Here is an 18,534-nt window from a genome sequence, read left to right on the forward strand (position 1 = left end):
TTGTATGTTAGACGATTGTCTTTGTGATATCATCTAGGTTTGCTACTACCTGATATGTTATATGCTGGCATGATATGTTATATCTGATAGTAGTAGAGTTCAGTTGTTAGGACCGAAGGGTAGGTCAGACACCCCAGATATGTCTGACAGTACGTGATGATATGTTTATATGTTAGCATGATATGTTATATGTGATAATGGTAGTAGGAGGGTAATAGTCCCCATGTTCGGTTGTTAGGACCGAAGGGTAGTTCGGACACCCCAGATATGTCTGATAATATGCTTATGTTATGAAATATGTGATAGTAGCAGTAGGGGTGGAATAGTCCCCGAGGGTCGGTTGTTAGGACCGACGGGCAGGTCAGCACCCCATAATGGTTTGACACGGGTAGGACGGCACCCCCAGAATGGCCACATGGGTAGGACGGCACCCCAGAATGGCCGTATGGGTAGGTTGGCGCCCCAGAATGGCCGTACCGGGTAGGTCGGGCACCCCAGAATCGCCTGGCAGTATGTATGCTATGTGATTGTATGGTATGTGGTACGATAGGGGAACTCACTAAGCTTCATGCTTATAGTTTTCAGTTTTGGTTTCAGGTATCTGTTCATCGAAGGGGAAGGAGCTGGCACGGTAGCGGCACATCAGACACACGCATTGTTTTCCGCATTATGAGTTATTTTAGGATTTGTACTCTGACATTATTATGTTTTTACAATTCGGTTTTTAGACACGAGACATGTTTTTAGGAAATGATATGATCGGTTGATATCTTGATACAAATGTTTGCAAATCACTTAATCAAAAATGAAATTTTTGGACGTGAAAATTGGGTCGTTACAAGTTGGTATCAGAGCTCTGGTTTGAGGGATTCGGACACACCTTGGGGGGTCTCTAGACTCAAACCAAGGGATTAAAAGATATTTACAATGAAAATGACTTTCTAAAAGCTAAGATAAAAGAGTTTCGAGAAGGAACAAGTGTGTGATGTGCGCAACCGGCCGAGCTCAAGTAAGTATTCCCCATAGTACCTATACAAGTTATCTTATGTTTATCAGTTTCAGTAGAACATCATGCTAGAATATGAGTAAGGATCTAGGAATGATGCCTTATGTGTCTGCTTTATGTGCTTCAACTTATGTGAATTGCATGCTAGTATTAAGTATACAGTAATAGGATAGCCTGTATAGGTTATGCCTGGTAGTATGAGCTCAGCATTGTATGCTAGTTCAGCTTCTCATTTTGAGAACATACTTGTTTGAGTAGTTTTCCTACGTCCGAATGTCGTTTTCTTTGTGATTTGTGGGACTCTGAGTGATGGGAGTTAGCAATTAGGTGAATACGTCACGTCACATGTGATCAAGGTTGAATAATCTTAGAGTGCTGGGTTTGGCCCTATTGCGCAGCTCTTGTCTGAGTCTAACCGTTGTAGGGACAACTCTGTTACTTGAAGGATTATCTAAGCCTCGTCACATGTGACTGTATTCAGGTAATGGCTAACTGGAATTACAAGGAGGCCTTCAGCAGCTGAGGACCGGTTTGCGTGGAGTCAGAGATTTTCCCTAGGGTAAGCCTAGAATGGGAATAGCAGAGAATCAGCAGTGGTGAAAGGGCCTTGGTGAAGTCAAGGCAGTCCTTGAGGAAGGTACGGATAGATGTGGAAGGTAGTATGGGCCCGTACTACTGAAAGCAGAGGATTCGTACCTAAATTGAGGAAGGCTGAGACAAGACCAGGGAACTTGTTATGGATGTGATCCCTCTAGATGTATCGGTATAACTAACGGTTGGTATCATGTTTTGCAGAATGGTGGTACTACGACAGAGGCCAGTAGTTGGCAGTTCAGGAGAGGGATCGGGTTTGGGATCAGGTTCCGAACCAGCAGATGAGAGGCTACGCAAGTTCATCTCGTCAGAGATCACTAGAGGCATCCTTGATGCGACCCCGGTCATCTTTGGGTCGATTAAGGAAGGGATTGTTGAGCTGATGGAGGATCGCCTTAGGGCGTTCAGGAGTGACATGGAGACCAGCCAGTCAGGATCCCGCACACTGCCCTTTAAGGACTTCAGGGGAAGTGGTGCGTCGGATTTCTATGGGACGAAGGACCCCATTGCTGCCAGACGATGGATTACAGACATTGAGTCCGCACAGCTGACAAGCTTCTGCCCCGAGGGGTTGAAGGTGAGATATGTAGTAGGGTGTTTGAGAGACAGAGCTAGAAATTGGTAGGAGTCTGTTGGTGACTCATTGGGAGCCTCGGCGGTGGAGGGTATAGCCTGGTCAGACTTTTTGGCCAGATTCAGGGCGGAGTTTGCGCCAGCTATAGAGCTTCAGCAGTTGGCTAGAGATTTTTTGGACATGAGACAGACTACGGAGACTGTGGTGGAGATCACCGCCAAGTTCCGGGAGAGGGCATTGCTAGTGCCCCGGTATGCGAGAGATGAGGATATGAGGAGGACCCACTATCATGACATGCTGCGAGCCAACATTCGGGAGCATGTTAGTTTTTCAGCTTGCCCTACCCTGGATTCCATGATTGTCAGGGCAAGGGAGAAGGAGATCGATCTGGAGCATGTCCGGAAGAGGAAGGTAGTCGAGGGGTAGACGACTGGGGCTTTGGGGAAGAAGCCCAAGGGATCAGATGGTAGGCCGAAAGGCCAGTCAGGACCAGGCCGCTGCAGGAAATGCGGCATGCCACATGAGGGGGCGTGTAGATTGGGATCGTCGGGCTGCTACAAGTGCGGTAAGACGGGGCACTTCCACAGGGTTTGTACCGCCCCTGCACCGGTTATTCAGACATCTGAGTTGTTATGTTTCCACTGCAACCAAAGGGGCCATAAGAAGGCCAACTGCCCCCAGTTGACAGCAGCAGCGCCGGTGAAGGCGCCAGCCCTAGCGACCCTTCGTATTACTAATGGCCAGCAGGCCAAGACTGAGGCTCCAGTGGTGAGGAGTCGGGCCTTCCAGTTGACTACCAATGAGGCATGCACTGCACCTGATGTGGTGACGGGTATGACTTCTTATTTATGCTATTATGATATGCTGCTGTGATTTTGATATGTTATGTATGTGCCCTGTTTAGGATCGTTCCATGTGAATGGTATTCCAGTTCAGGTATTGTTTGATTCGGGTGCTACCCGATCATTTGTCTCTCTTGCGCTTAGCAAGAAGTTCCTTGAGTCTTCGGGCATGTTGGATTGCCCTCTGGAGGTCGAGATTGCGGACGACCGGTCAGTGCGAGCATCAGAGGTCTTCCGAGATTGTGTTTTGAGATTATTCGAGGAGCGTTACCTGGTAGACCTGGTTCCTATTGCATTGAGAGGGAACAAGGTGATTATTGGCATGGATTGGCTGAGCCCCAATGGGGCGGTGATAGATTGCGCACAGCAGTTGGTGCGAGTCAGGACCCCAGGAGGGGGAGAGTTAGTGATTGAGGGCAAGAGGCCGCAGCGAGGGCCAGCCTTATGTTCGGTAGCGAGGGAAAGGCGTTACCTTCAGCAGGGTTACGCCGGATATGTCGCTTATGTCATGGACACCCGGGAGGCGGGAAAGGCGACTGTGGGCGAGGTGCCCGTGGTACGAGAGTTTACGGACGTATTCCCCGATAAGTTACCTGGGATACCTCCGAAGCGACAGGTGGAGTTCGGGATCGACCTTGTCCCTAGTGCGGTTCCAATAGCCAAGGCACCGTTTCGGTTGGCTCCTCCTGAGATGCAGGAGTTGTCTACACAGCTGCAAGAGCTGTTAGACAAGGGATTCATTAGACCGAGTAGTTCACCCTAGGGAGCCCCGATTCTGTTTGTGAAAAAGAAGGACGGGTCGCATCAGATGTGTATAGATTATCGGGAGCTGAATAAGGTAACGGTGAAGAACCGTTACCCACTCCCAAGGATTGATGACCTCTTTGATCAGCTACAGGGAGCATCTTGGTTCTCCAAGATTGATCTATGTTCAGGATATCATTAGATGAGGGTCAGAGAGGAGGATGTACAGAAGACTGCGTTTCGGACGCACTATGGCCACTACGAGTTTTTGGTGATGCCCTTCGGGCTCACCAATGCTCCTGCCGCGTTCATGGACCTCATGAACCACATGTGTAGACCGATGTTAGACCGGTCTGTGATAGTGTTTATTGATGACATCTTGGTTTACTCCAAGACACAGGAGGAGCACGAGGAGCATCTGCGAGAGGTTCTGGAGACTTTGAGGAGGGAGAACTTGTATGCTAAGTTCTCCAAGTGTGAGCTCTGGTTGCGCGAGGTGTAGTTCCTTGGGCATCTCGTCAACCAGAACGGGATTTCAGTGGACCCGGCCAAAGTGGAGGCCGTGATGAGGTGGGAGGTTCCGAAGTCTCCATCTGAGATTCGGAGTTTCCTAGGATTGGCTGGCTACTATCGGAGGTTCATCCAGGATTTCTCCAAGATAGTCGTACCCCTGACCAGGCTAACAAGGAAGGCCGTGGTCTTTCGTTGGGGGCTTCAGCAGCAGGCCGTGTTCGAGACATTGAGACAGAGATTGTGCGAGGCGCCAATCTTAGCCCTGCCAGAGGGCATGGAGGATTTTCTTGTGTATTGCGATGCGTCCATCTCAGGTTTGGGTGCAGTATTGATGCAGAGAGGGCACGTCATCGCCTACGCATCGAGACAGCTAAAGCCTCACGAGGCTAACTACCCGACGCTTGATTTGGAGTTGGGGGCTATCTTATTCGCCCTCAAGATCTGGCAACATTACCTCTATGGGGTTCGATGTACCATCTACACGGACCATAAGAGTTTGAGGTACCTCATGGATCAGCCGAATCTAAACATGAGGCAGCGTCGGTGGATGGACGTGGTAAAGGATTACGATTGCGAGATCCTTTACCATCCGGGGAAGGCCAATGTGGTGGCAGACGCACTTAGCCGCAAGACAGCGCCGATCAGGGATATCTGTCTGAGGAAGACAGTGGTGACTCTGCTGTTGGAGCGAATTCGGGACGCCCACAGGAGGCCATGAAGGAGGAGCATCGGAAGAGCGAGCGGATAGTGGGGCGGGTTTCCTCCTTCGACTATGACAGCCGAGGATTACTGACACTACACCGTAGGGTGTGGGTGCCATACCACAGGGGTGTGCGCTAGGTTCTGATGGAGGAGGCGCACAAATCTTGATTCTCCATTCATCCCAGAGCGACGAAGATGTATAGGGATCTTCGTCTGGACTATTGGTGGCCCTTCATGAAGCGGGATGTAACATGGTTCGTGGAGCAGTGCTTGGCCTGCAGGAAGGTCAAGGCTGAGCATCAGAGACCTCACAGCAAGATGTAGCCATTGGATATTCCGCTATGGAAATGGAAAGACATCACGATGGATTTTATCACAAAGCTTCCCAGGACCGCGTGGGGAGTGAATTCGATCTGGGTCATCGTCGACCGATTGACCAAGAGCGCCCATTTTATCCCGATTCAGGAGAGCGTCTCAGCCGAGAAGTTGGCCGACATCTATATTCGGGAGGTGGTGACGCGGCACGGTGTGCCAGTTTCTGTGATTTCATACATTGATGTGCGGTTCACTTCCAGGTTTTGGAAGAAGTTTCATGACGAGCTGGGTACTCGTCTGCATTTTAGCACCTCCTTTCACCCGCAGACGGATGGTCAGAGCGAGCGGACCATCCAAACCCTGGAGGATATGTTGCGAGCATGCGTGTTAGACTTTGGGAATAGTTGGGATGCCTACCTTCCATTGGCAGAGTTCTCATATAACAATAATTATCATGCGAGCATTGACCGTCCTCCCTTCGAGATGCTATATGGGAGGAAGTGCAGGACCCTGATATGTTAGGGCGAGGTTGGCCAGAGGGTAATGGGGAGCACTGAAGTAGTGCTCAAGACAACAGAGAGGATTCAGCAGGTCCGGAGCAGGCTTCAGACTGCTCAGAGTCGGCAGAAAAGTTATGCCGATAAGCGCCGATCAGACCTGGAGTTCCAGGTCGGGGATATGGTTCTCTTGAAGGTGTCGCCATGGAAGGGCGTTATCCGATTCAGGAAGCGGGGCAAGTTGGGCCCCAGGTACATTGGACCGTTCAGGGTTATAACTCGGGTGGGCAAGGTGGCGTGTAGGCTGGATCTGCCAACCGAACTCAGCCAGATCCATAGCACTTTCCATGTCTCCCAGCTGCGGAAGTGCCTGGTGGACGACTCAGCAGTAGTACCCTTAGAGGACATTCAGGTCGATGGCAACCTGAATTACATTGAGCGGCCAGTAACAATCCTCGACCGGAAGTCAAAGGATCTGAGGAACAAGAGAGTGAAACTCGTGAAAGTGCAATGGCAACACCGGAAGGGGTCGGAGTGGACTTAGGAGCTGGTGGACGAGAAGATGGAGCATTACCCCAAGCTATTTCAGGATCAAGCAGCAGACTTCAAGGACGAAGTCTAAAATAAGTGGGGGATATTTGTAGCACCTGGTTCTTGGTACGTATTCTTTTATTAATTCTTTAAAATATCTTGCATTTTGGCCTTGGAATCAGTGAGTTGAAGGACCAACTCGCCGAGTAGAAGCGGGATGAGACGCGGGGTTTAAGTAGTGGACTCGACGAGTCGGGTCCCGGACTCGGCGAGTAGGCCCTGTCTAGACAAAAAACCGTAATCCGAGGGTTTTCACCCTATTTAAACACCTTAACTCGGCCTCCTTCGTCCCATTTGCTCCCAGAAGACCCCCATAGCAAACCCTAGCCGTTATTGAAAAAATCTAAGGCATTTGGAGTGATTTTGTGCTTTTGTGATCCAAGGAAGGAAGGAAAAAGCTTGAAGGAGTCCCGGGGAGTGACCCAACGTTCTGGGCCAAGCCATTGTTCTGGAAATTCATGGGACTCGGCGAGTGCATGAGCAGCCTTGCGAGTCCAAGGTAATCTTCTATAGGATGAAGATGAACTCGACGAGTTGTTCATCAACTTGGCGAGTCGAGGACAGAACTTGTTCATCAGATGAAGGTGAACTCGAAGAGTTGATCATCAACTCAGCGAGTCGGATGAGTTTTCATGTGATGTTCATATGAGGGAAGAACTCGTCGAGTTGACGGCCCAACTCGACGAGTGGGGTCATGGATGAGGACGAGTAAAGGGTGAGGGACTCGGCGAGTTGACGACCCAACTTGCCGAGTGGGGTCAAATTGAAGTTGACTTTGGCTTGGACTTGATTGGGGGTAGAATAGTCATTTTACCCTTAGAGTAGATGTCAATTTCTGACTAAGTATTTTGTGGGAATTATAGCCGGAGGATTTCCGGAGCAGCAGTGGCAGCAGTCAGAGGATTCCCGCATAGATCAGCAGCTACGAGGTGAGTTACCTTCCAGTAGCGGTGGTTCTACGGCCATAATTTCGGCCCACCAGTAGGAGTTGTATGTTAGATGATTATCTTTTTGATATCATCTAGGTTTCCTACTTTCTAATATGTTATATGCTGGCATGATATGTTACATGTGATAGTAGTAGAGTTCGGTTGTTAGGACCGAAGGGTAGGTCAGACACCCCAGATATGTCTGACAGTACGTGATGATATGTTTATATGTTGGCATGATATGTTATATGTGATAGTGGTAGTAGGAGGGGAATAGTCCCCAAGTTAGGTTGTTAGGACCGAAGGGTAGTTCGGACACCCCATATATGTCTGATAATATTTTTATGTTATGATATATGTGATAGTAGCAGTAGGGGTGGAATAGTCCCCGAGGGTCGGTTGTTAGGATCGACGGGCAGTTCAGCACCCCAGAATGGCTTGACACGGGTAGGACGGCACCCCAGAATGGCTTGACATGGATACCGGGTAGGTCGGGCACCCTAGAATTGCCTGCCAGTTTGTATGCTATGTGATTGTATGGTATGTGATACGATGTGGGAACTCACTAAGCTTTGTGCTTACAGTTTTCAGTTTTGGTTTCAGGTACCTCTTCAGCGAAGTGGAAGGAGCTGGCGCGGTAGGGGCACATCAGACACACACATTGTTTTCCGTACTATGGGTTATTCTGGGATTTGTACTTTGACATTATTATGTTTTTACGATTCGGTTTTTTGACACGAGACATGTTTTTAGGAAATGATATGATCGGTTGATATCTTGTTACAAATGTTTTTCAAATTACTTAATCAAAAATGAAATTTTTGGATGTTAAAATTGGGTCGTTACATGTATAATAGAGAAAACATAGATTCAAGGTATTTAGGGTTGCATGTACACTTAGGAGTGTTAGAATGCTCAAAACCTAACAATATGTTGATGATATGCTCATCGTAGGCAAGGCCATGGCTGGAATAAATGACTTGAAGGCAACCCTAATGAATGAGTTTGAGATGAAGGATTTGGGAGCAACAAAAAAGATACTGGGGATGGAGATTAAAGGGATAGAAGAGCAGGGTGGTTATGTATTTCTTAACAAAAGTACATTGAGAAAGTTCTACAGTCTTTCAACTATGATCAATCCAAACTAGTTGGAACTCCTTTGGAAGATCACTTTAAACTTGGTCCGAACTCTATACCCACTACTAACAAATAAAGGAAGTACATGATCGGGTTTCCATACTCAAGTGTTGTTGGAAGTCTTATGTATGAAATGATCTATACCAGACTTGATTTGGCTCATTCAATTGTGTGGTAAGCAGTTTTACGAGTAATCCATGGAAGGCTCGTTGGGAAGCTATCAAGCGGATCATGCGATACTTAAAGGGAACGACGGATGTTTGGTTGGTGTATGGTGCTAATACGAAAACTGACTTATTTGTATATATTGAATCTTATTATGGTGGCGATTTATTAAAGCGCAAGTCACAGACGTGCTACATATTCACTTTCTTCGGATGTGCCATCATTTGGTAGTCAATGTTCTGTTGGGATTAAAACCCTAATTATGATTTGATGAACAAGATGCGGAAAATAAGAACAAACACAAATATGAAGATTATGTCGAATGATCATTCGATTTATTGAATTGTGAGGAACAAATTACACTTAAGAAATAAGAATCTAAATCTACAAGAAACCTCACGTGGCGGCTACATTTTGCCTCTCTCTTTACCCTAATAATGAATAATACATGACTATTTATAGGGAAAAGAAAAGTCTTGGGCTTTTAACCTAGAATTCATCAAAGGGGCCCATTGCCATCATCCATGGAGTGCTTTGAAACCCTACAATCTCCCCCTCAAAGTATGGAATGGATGACAATGCTTTAACTTCCAAAACAAGCATCTAGCAAATAAAAAAATCTGCAACGAGGAATATATGAAGCAATCCACGAATCTTGATTCTTCAATGGTCTTCAAACACGGGCTCTAGGATATATAAATCAAGCACTGAAGTAATGTCTTTAAACTTCATTTTCGAATGTAATCCCAAAGAATCTTCATGAAAACCAAACCCGCCATAAAACCCATCTCAAAACAAAGAAACTGAATCACTTCTTGTCTTTGAAGAGCTCCCCCTCCAAGTCACAACGATCTTCAAATAAGCTAATGATATAAGCCATCAAAAAATATCATGTAACAACCCAAACTTTAAGATTCGTAACGCCACTTGATCGAGAAAATACAAGAAGTCGGAGATATAACAAGTCCTTAGCAGAGCTCGATGAAGAACTCTTGCTGTAAAGGATACTTCTCTGTAAAAACCTTAGTAGAGCTCGATGAAGAACTTCTGTAAAAAAGCTACCTTCATAATTCTCCCACAAGCTTTATAAAAAATCTTCGACTTTGAAAAGTCACAAATCCAATTTCGAATGGCCATACCAAATTCTCCCCCGATTTATAATCAAAAACATGATTATAAAGCCTTCAAAAGGTCATGAGAATGATCTTGAATGGATAAAAATTTACTATGCTCCCCCGCGACAAAAAGAAAAAAAAATCCGGAAAAATCGTGAAAACTTGACGTTAAAAAAAACGACTTTCCGAACCGCCAAGACTTGATGGAATCTTTATTTTTCTGTTCACAAAAAAAATATGAGCGTTGAAAAACCAAAACTGTTCACCGGCCCTCAATGTAGTAAACTTTTCTTAATATTGGGCAGAAACTGTCACTTGCTGAAAGACAGGGGCTGGAATGGTAATTCAGCATCAACAAACCCTTTCATTTGTAACAAAAACTGGAAATGGTCCAAAAATACCAAACTGTGAAAACAACAGGGACCAAAAGAGCCAATTCGCTGAAGTTTCAGGGACCAAAAATGAAACATTAAGTCTTCTTCCCCAATATATATGGCTGATAAAAGAAATGCGCGACTGGAACAAATGCTACAGATCATACTTTCGTTTCAAGTACCAGCAACCGAACCAAGGTTCGTTTCAAGATTGCCATCTATTCACGCGAACCGAACGTTCGGTTCGTTTCTTATTCCAAATCAAGCATTATCAGGCGAAACTACTTTTGCTTTCGGTTCATCCTTCGTTTGCTCCAACCATTAACAACCGAACCTAGCTTAAACACGCGGATTCAAGATCGAGGTTCGTTCCAATAGCTACCAAAGCGAATCTCCCCCCTGTCGTTCAAGTGCTAACAAATGACCCCAAGATTATTTCACGTTCGTTTCGAGCATAAGCCTTCATACCGAGCCCTATGTTCTTAACACCAAGAATCTCACCCAAAGCGAACCAATTTCAAACACGAACCCAATGTCAGATCGAGGTTCGTTCCAATTCCGTTGATTATACCCCAAGGCGAGTCTCCATTCCCAGGTTCGCTTACTGTCATCCCTTCTTTCGTTCCTAATCAATCCATCACAAACACGACGCGAATCAAAACCACATCCAATCACAAGTTCTCAGTCGATCAATCGTGGGAGAAGAATAAGTCTGAGCCCGATTTCAATTCCTAATACCTAGACCTTTCGCTACGAATCAGTCAATCATAGATCCGATCGCGAATCAATAGTAACTCCGAATCCAGGATGGTTCGTTCCGAGTCAATCGATTTCGGTGCAAATCAAAGACAATCCCTTAATTCAAGCATTCCAAACATAGAAGCAATTCCAATTGGTGATTCAAGATACAATTACGAGACCAGAAATTACGAACATGTCCTCAAAACAATCCAGTTAAGTTCTAATTTCCATACCCATTGAGAACAGTGAGAACATCGCTTAAAGAAAAACTTTAATTTCAATTTTGACTTTTAGCGTTGACTATCGACAAACACTAAATAATCTTCTCAGATCAATTTCAAGATCAAACAGTGCTTCAATTGAGTTCATCACCATCCTAATCTGTATTTAATAAATCCTTAAGACACCGAATCTCCATATCATCATCAACTTTAACGAATGATATAAACAAGAAACAAAAATTGATATTGAATGAATGAATGTACCGACTCAGATCGATCAGATAAAATCAAAAACCGGTCTTGATAAAGGAATTGATTATAAAAATCGACTTAAGAAGAAAAATGGCTTTGAAGAAAAGAAGATCACAGAACCCAGTTTAGTCTATTACAGTATGCGAATTCAGAGAACACGATAGATGGGCCAAAGAAAAGAGACGTGGATTATCACCAAATACACGCTTTATGAACAGTGACGGACTGAACTTTTGGGCCAAAAAAAATAAATATGATCGGATTCAACGGCTTAAAGCAATGGAATTAATTGATTTGGGATTACGCAAATGATTTGATCCCAAACGAATAGAAAAATGATTCAGATTAAAAAAAAAACAGATGAACAGTAGATGAACAATATAAACCTCCATGAACAGTAGATCGAACAAAAATCTTGATTCCATACCGCCAAAACACCAATAATCTTCAATATATGTGCAGAAAATCACCAAATCAAGAACCGATACTTCAAAAATCAATAGATTTTCAAAGACCTACTCTGATACCACTTGTTGGGATTAAAACCCTAATTATGATTTGATGAACAAGATGCGGAAAATAAGAACAAACACAAATATGAAGATTATGTCGAATGATCATTCGATTTATTGAATTGTGAGGAACAAATTACACTTAAGAAATAAGAATCTAAATCTACAAGAAACCTCACGTGGCGGCTACATTTTGCCTCTCTCTTCACCCTAATAATGAATAATACATGACTATTTATAGGGAAAAGACAAGTCTTGGGCTTTTAACCTAGAATTCATCAAAGGGGCCCATTGCCATCATCCATGGAGTGCTTTGAAACCCTACATGTTCCAAGATATTGTTGCTTTGTCTACAACTAAATTCGAGTACATGTCCATTATAGAAGGAATAAAGGAGGATATATGGTTCCACGGGCCTATTAAGAGTCTTGGTCTGAAGGTGGAGAAGCTTGTCTTGTATTTTCATAATCAAAGTGCTTTGAGTCTTACTAAGAACCCAGTGTATCATGAGAAGACAAACACATTGATGTCAGGATGAATTTCATTGAGGATATTCTGGAAGAAGACAAGTTTTCAAAACTAAATATTGACACCAAGGTGAACCCATTAGACATGTTAACAAAGTTGTTGCCCATAGAGAAGTTAAAGCTTTGCTTGGACTTTGTTGGTGTTTGTAGGAGGTAGGTCCCTTCGGGGACGAATGACAGTATGGGAGAGGAAGTTCTCGTTCGAGGTGGGGTTCATAGGATGCTCAAGTCAAGGTGGAGATTTTTAAATGTGACTTGAGCATTTGGATCATGCTCATGGAGCATTTGGATCACTTAGATCACAATGTATCACTTGGGGTTCATGGAGCATGTGACAAAGGAATGGATCTTCTGAGAAAGGAATATATCATCATACAAAGGAACGGATCAAGTGACAAAGGAATGGATCATCCAAAAGCTGGTTTGGAGCAACTTAGAGTGGCTTGGAGAAACTTGGAGTGGCTTGGAGCAACTTGCACTAGCTTCGTGAAACTTGGAGCACTTGGATCAACTTAGATCAAAATGGAACAACATGTTACGCCATGAAGATGAGTGTTGCACCATGGGGTCATATCTTGCGCCATTCATGAAGTTGTTGAGCCAAGAAGAACGGAGTTGTGCCAAAGGAATGGATGTTGTTCCATGAGGGAATGAAGTTGCGTCAATAGGTTGATGTTGCACCATCAAGGAGTGGAGTTACGCGGAGAAATTATTCCATCCTCATGAGATGTTGTGCCATGGAGGAGATGTTGCGCCAGCATGGACTATCTTGGTACATGATGCGCCATCTCGATTCCTTTGTTGTGCCATGTTGATCCAAATTTTCCTAGAAGATGATCATGCTCAAGAAATACACCATGTTGTGCCACCATGATGGATGTTGGCCCATTAGTGTTCATGATGCGCCACCTGTGTATCATGATGCTTCATTATAGTCAAGGTGGCCCATTATGTGCATTGTTAATACTCATGGGTTGTATGACATGGAATAATATTCCAGAAGATGTTGCATGGCGGATTATGATTGGTTGACACATTTCATAGGCTATGGGCCAATAAGCTTGGATCATTAGTGTTTTAGGTATGCTCCATCAAGTATAAATAGGGATGCGTGTTAGGTTAGTTTGTACCTTGAATTCTAGAGTGTTAGGAAAATCTTTGTGAAAATTGTACTTGTAACCTCTATTTGAGAGCTTTGAAATTAAGAATACTGCCCTCCTCCTCGTGGACGTAGGTCACCTTGACCGAACCACGTAAATGATGTGTCCGGTGTGCTTATAGTTTTCCTAGTTATTCCCCTTTACTTCCTAACATATTTGTTCATATATTATATGATTAATATATTAATTGGAAATAGATAATTGATCTGTTATTTTGTTATGTGATTAAAAACTAACATGAGATCAATAGTTAAATTGATTTATTAATTGATAAATTAATGAGAAATCAATAAGAATTAATTAATTGTTAATCAGAATTAATTTGAACTTAATATGGGATTAATTGGAAATAATTAAAAGTTCAATGGTTGAATTGTAATTATTCAATAGTTGCACAAAAGAGGCAATTCTAGAAAGATTCTAGGCTTGGTCAGTTTTAGGGTATATTTTAGAGTTTCTAGAATATTCCTAATAGCTGATAGGGACAAGGATTTGAATTGGATTGAAATATTATTATTTTAGATTCAAATCAGGGTTAATCCTTGTGATCCCCTGTCTATAAATAGGAATCGTTGGACTAGAAATTTCTTTCATACTCTTCCAAGAGGCATATAACCAAAATTTCTTCCTTCCTCCTCTCTTTCCTCTTCATTCTAGGGTTTTTAGGGTCTCAGGTTTAAGCCATTAGTGGCATCATACTTTTGGTGCTAGCTTTCAAAGACCATCAACTACAAGCGATTGAAGTGATTTTTTACTACAACGAATCAAACGTATGTAACCCTACTTTATTGATTTCGATTTTACATATGGTTAGGGTTCTTGTTGTTCAATAGTGTGTAGCTACAATAGTGTTATGACATAGATCTAATAAGTTGCATATACCCTTAAGAGTATAAGGATTATTCTGCATTGTTACATGTAAAAGCCATCATTTATATGTATTATTCAACGACGGTTTTAACAAATATGTATCACTAATACCATACAATGGTTACATTTTTTTTCTTTATGTGACTAAATGATATCATATATCACGCTTTAACATAAATTAATGTAACTAAAGGGGAAGTATTATTCACATTAAATATAAATTAATCATGGTTACAAATAAATATGCCACGCTCTTTTTAATATGAATGTTGAGTTTTATTTTATGCAACTTTATTTTTTTACTTATTCGTTATTTTGAGTTTTATTTTAAATTGCCTCCCCCCTCTATTAATTTATATTGGAACTAGTGTGTGCCTTATGAAACCGACCTTGCTTAATTTGTATTGCTCTTTTGTACATCCAAGTAGTGAAGTTTATTATCGTTCATTATTTGTTACGTTTGACACCTCTAACAAATTTGCATCATTGTCGGGGACACTACTACACTAATCATTTCATGCCAAGATCTTTACATATATGTACTACGATTTATTTTGATCCAAAAATAGAGAAAACTACAAGGAAACTAAAGAAAGTAACGATGATTAAGAAACAATAAACACATTTCTCAACTTCATCACCCTTACTACCACCCTTGATCACCAATCAGCAAGGTAGTCTCTCGTTAAATGTGACATCCCCAAATTCACGGCCAGAAAAGACCGATTTGTTTATGCTTTGTTTTATAAAATCAGAGTAATCCTTTGATTTAAAAGAGTTTCGGAATTCGTTCCCAAAACAAAATATGATAAAACTTATCAAAATATTTTTCAAAGAGAATGTATTTTCATTAAATAATAAAACCTCGGGATGTCATGTTCCGATACAGACCAAAAGCATAAACAGTACAATTCGACCTTACAATAGTTATTTACAACTAATGGTCTATTATCCAAAATCTCTCGTCAAGTCCACTAACTTATAATTTTGTGCCATTACCTGTAACGTAAAGAAAACTGAGTGGGTCAGGCTTGGGAGCCTGGTGAGCATATAGGGTTTTCGACCCACAATAATATAATTATTATATTCAATCATCAATCAATCAATCAATCAATTAATCCAAATTACCCATCCCCATTATCTCCTTTATTTCTTTAAGGATTTACCCTAAGAATCAATTATCCTTTATTCATTTATTCCTAAGGATCGACCTAAGGAATTGACATAAAGTCCACCACTGCCAAGGTCCTCCAATTACAACCAGTAAACAATTAGTTCAACATACTTAGCAAACACCTAGTTCTAATACTCTGTGTGAACACTTAATTCAAAACATCTGGTGAATACTTAGTTCTAAAACACTTAGTGAACACACTCAGTTCAACAACACCAAGTGAACACATATAGTTCAAAAATACTTAATGAACACACTGTGTTCAAAAGTACCAAGTGAACACATAGAGTTCAAAAATACCTAATGAACACGTTGAGTTCAAACACCAAGTGAACACATAGAGTTCAAAAATACCTAATGAACACATAGAGTTCAAATACACCAAGTCAACATATAAAGTTCAAAATACCTAATGAACACATAGAGTTCAAATACACCAAGTGAACACATAAAGTTCAAAATACCTAATGAACATGTTGATTTCAAAAACACTTATTATTTCGTCTCACATCAACGATTTCATCTACCCATGTTCTACCCAACATATCCATAGATGCAAACACATATATAGTTTAAATCTTTTAAAACCTGTATAGAAAATTAATTCAACATCCATCTCAAGTAAACAACCAATGTATAAACACATAGCATGTAATTCATAGCAAATACTTCATATATATGTGTTAGAAGAAAGTAACTACACACTCACGTGATCAGAAGATGATCGGACAACACTAAGGCTCTAAGAGTAGTATTGTTTGGTGAAACTGGAATATCTTCACACACCGAGCTTCTTGCTGGAAAAGCTTCGCTTGGAAACTCTTTTCTTCTCGGGATCTTTGGGCTTCGGGACTCGCTTCGGGTCTCAGGATGATACCGAGGTTTCGGGGGTACTTCGGGATGGCTATAGAGGGTATCGGGAGTGAGAGAGAAGAGATGGAGCAACCAAATTCGGCTGACCCTCGATTTCTATTTATAGGGCCAACATTCGGTACTCACATCGTGAGTTTATAATGCTCACGTCTTGAGCCTAGTAGGTCACTACGTTCTTCACTCGTCCACTTGCTTTGGAGGGTGTCCAGTCTGTGCCCACATCATGAACACTGTGCCTACGTCGTAAGTTCTGACACAACCTCAAAATTTGTGTTCCAAACTTCAGAAATTCATATCTTTCGCATACGAGCTCTGTTTTTGACGCTCTTTATATGCACGCGTAGGTGAGATTATGCTCTTCAACTCTCTTTTAGACTCCATTGGCTAATTTTAAATTTAACTTTTATTATATTATTTTAGTAGGCCGGGACAGGAAGACTCCGTTAGGAATTCACAAGTCCTTCATCTGACGTCTGATTTCGTCTGTCTTTTTATCGTTGTACTACTATCGATGAGATCTTCGATTCTCATTTAGATCGTTTCGGCTACAAATCACTCGATCTCATATTCGAATTTCGGGATGCATACTGCTAAGCTGAAACTTAGAAAAATCATAACTTCCTCATACAAAGTCAGATTTGGACGTTCTTTTTATGCATGCTCTCGGTTTAACGTATTCTATGACTTTCATTTAGATCGCTAAGGCCAAATATCGCCCTAACGTAAATTCACTATTTACATCGCATTGTGTCGTGCCGGTTCTGTCGCGAAACTTCGACAGGTCATTACTTCTTCGTTATAACTCGGATTTCGGTGTTCTTTATATGTATGGAATCCCTGTAACATATACTAAAACTTGGTTAAGATTAATCCTTCTAAATAATCTTCCATCAGAAAGTCATTTTTGATGCTTATCGTCTCTAAATTGACTAGCCCGGATCTACGGGCGTTACAATTATCTCCCCCTTAGGATAATTACGTCCTGGAATCATCAACAAAATAGGGCTTGAATAATGATTCTATATGTTATCTTTTCATCCTAGGTAAAAGCCAAAACTTCTATGTTTCCTTGAAAGAGTATCTAACTCTAGGGCTTCTTGACTGCAGGCGATGCTCAATCTTGCATCTTCTTTTCGTACTATGTTGGAATTTAAATCATAACCTTCAAGTTACAAAATAAGTCCTTATTGTGGACTCCTTATTCTATTTTGGATAAATACTTTCCTTTATCTATTGTAACAGACCGATGGGTCGTGCTTTAATGACCTTTCATCAAATGATGTAACACTTAGTCTTAGGTCTTTTAGAGTTAAATTCCAAAATGGAATATACCTTCCTTCATATTCTAATGCGATATAATCACATTTTAGCATGTAGCATTTCTAGCTAGAAGCTTCATTAACAACGAGCGCGATGCTATTGATCGCATTGATTTCAATCTTCTGACTTAAGTCAGATGTTACATCAAACTTGGTTCTCTGAACCACGTAGCAAACTCATCGTATCCGGAATCAATTTGATATGACCACAAGGGTCGGAATAACAATCATCTCATTCGTCATTACTGAAAAAATTGTAACGACCTACTTTAATAAAACGAGACCAATCACTAGTTTCTTGGTTACTTTGTGACTTTCCCTAATCCAAATGTGAGTCCTGTGCTTTCGGTAGTATAGGCCTCTACTACCATTCACACCTACTCATACTCATCCCAAGTATTGTATCGTAGTTAACCAAGTCACCATACAGCAACAAAAATCACACAATTATCCAACACATCAGATATTAACACCATAGATATCACATAGACATCCAAACCACAAATATCACATAGATATCAAAACTAGGGTTTATATTATTTCTTGAAATGATTACACAAAGGTTCAAGTTCACCCTACAATATGTCGCTAATAGGCTACACTTCCATGTAGTAGTCATATCTTAATACAAAGTTTTCATCCTTGATTTCTCATATTGACATCTGCTTCGTCAAGGATCATGTGGAATGCCTTTGGCTTTGCTGGTTCTTTCTTCTTTGGGCAATTGATTGAGATATGCCCTTTTTCGTTACACTCATAACACACTTTCTTACTAGATGCACACTCA

The sequence above is a fragment of the Lactuca sativa genome, chromosome 2 (genome assembly GCF_002870075.4).
Source record: "Lactuca sativa cultivar Salinas chromosome 2, Lsat_Salinas_v11, whole genome shotgun sequence".
NCBI classification, from domain to species: Eukaryota; Viridiplantae; Streptophyta; class Magnoliopsida; order Asterales; family Asteraceae; genus Lactuca; species Lactuca sativa.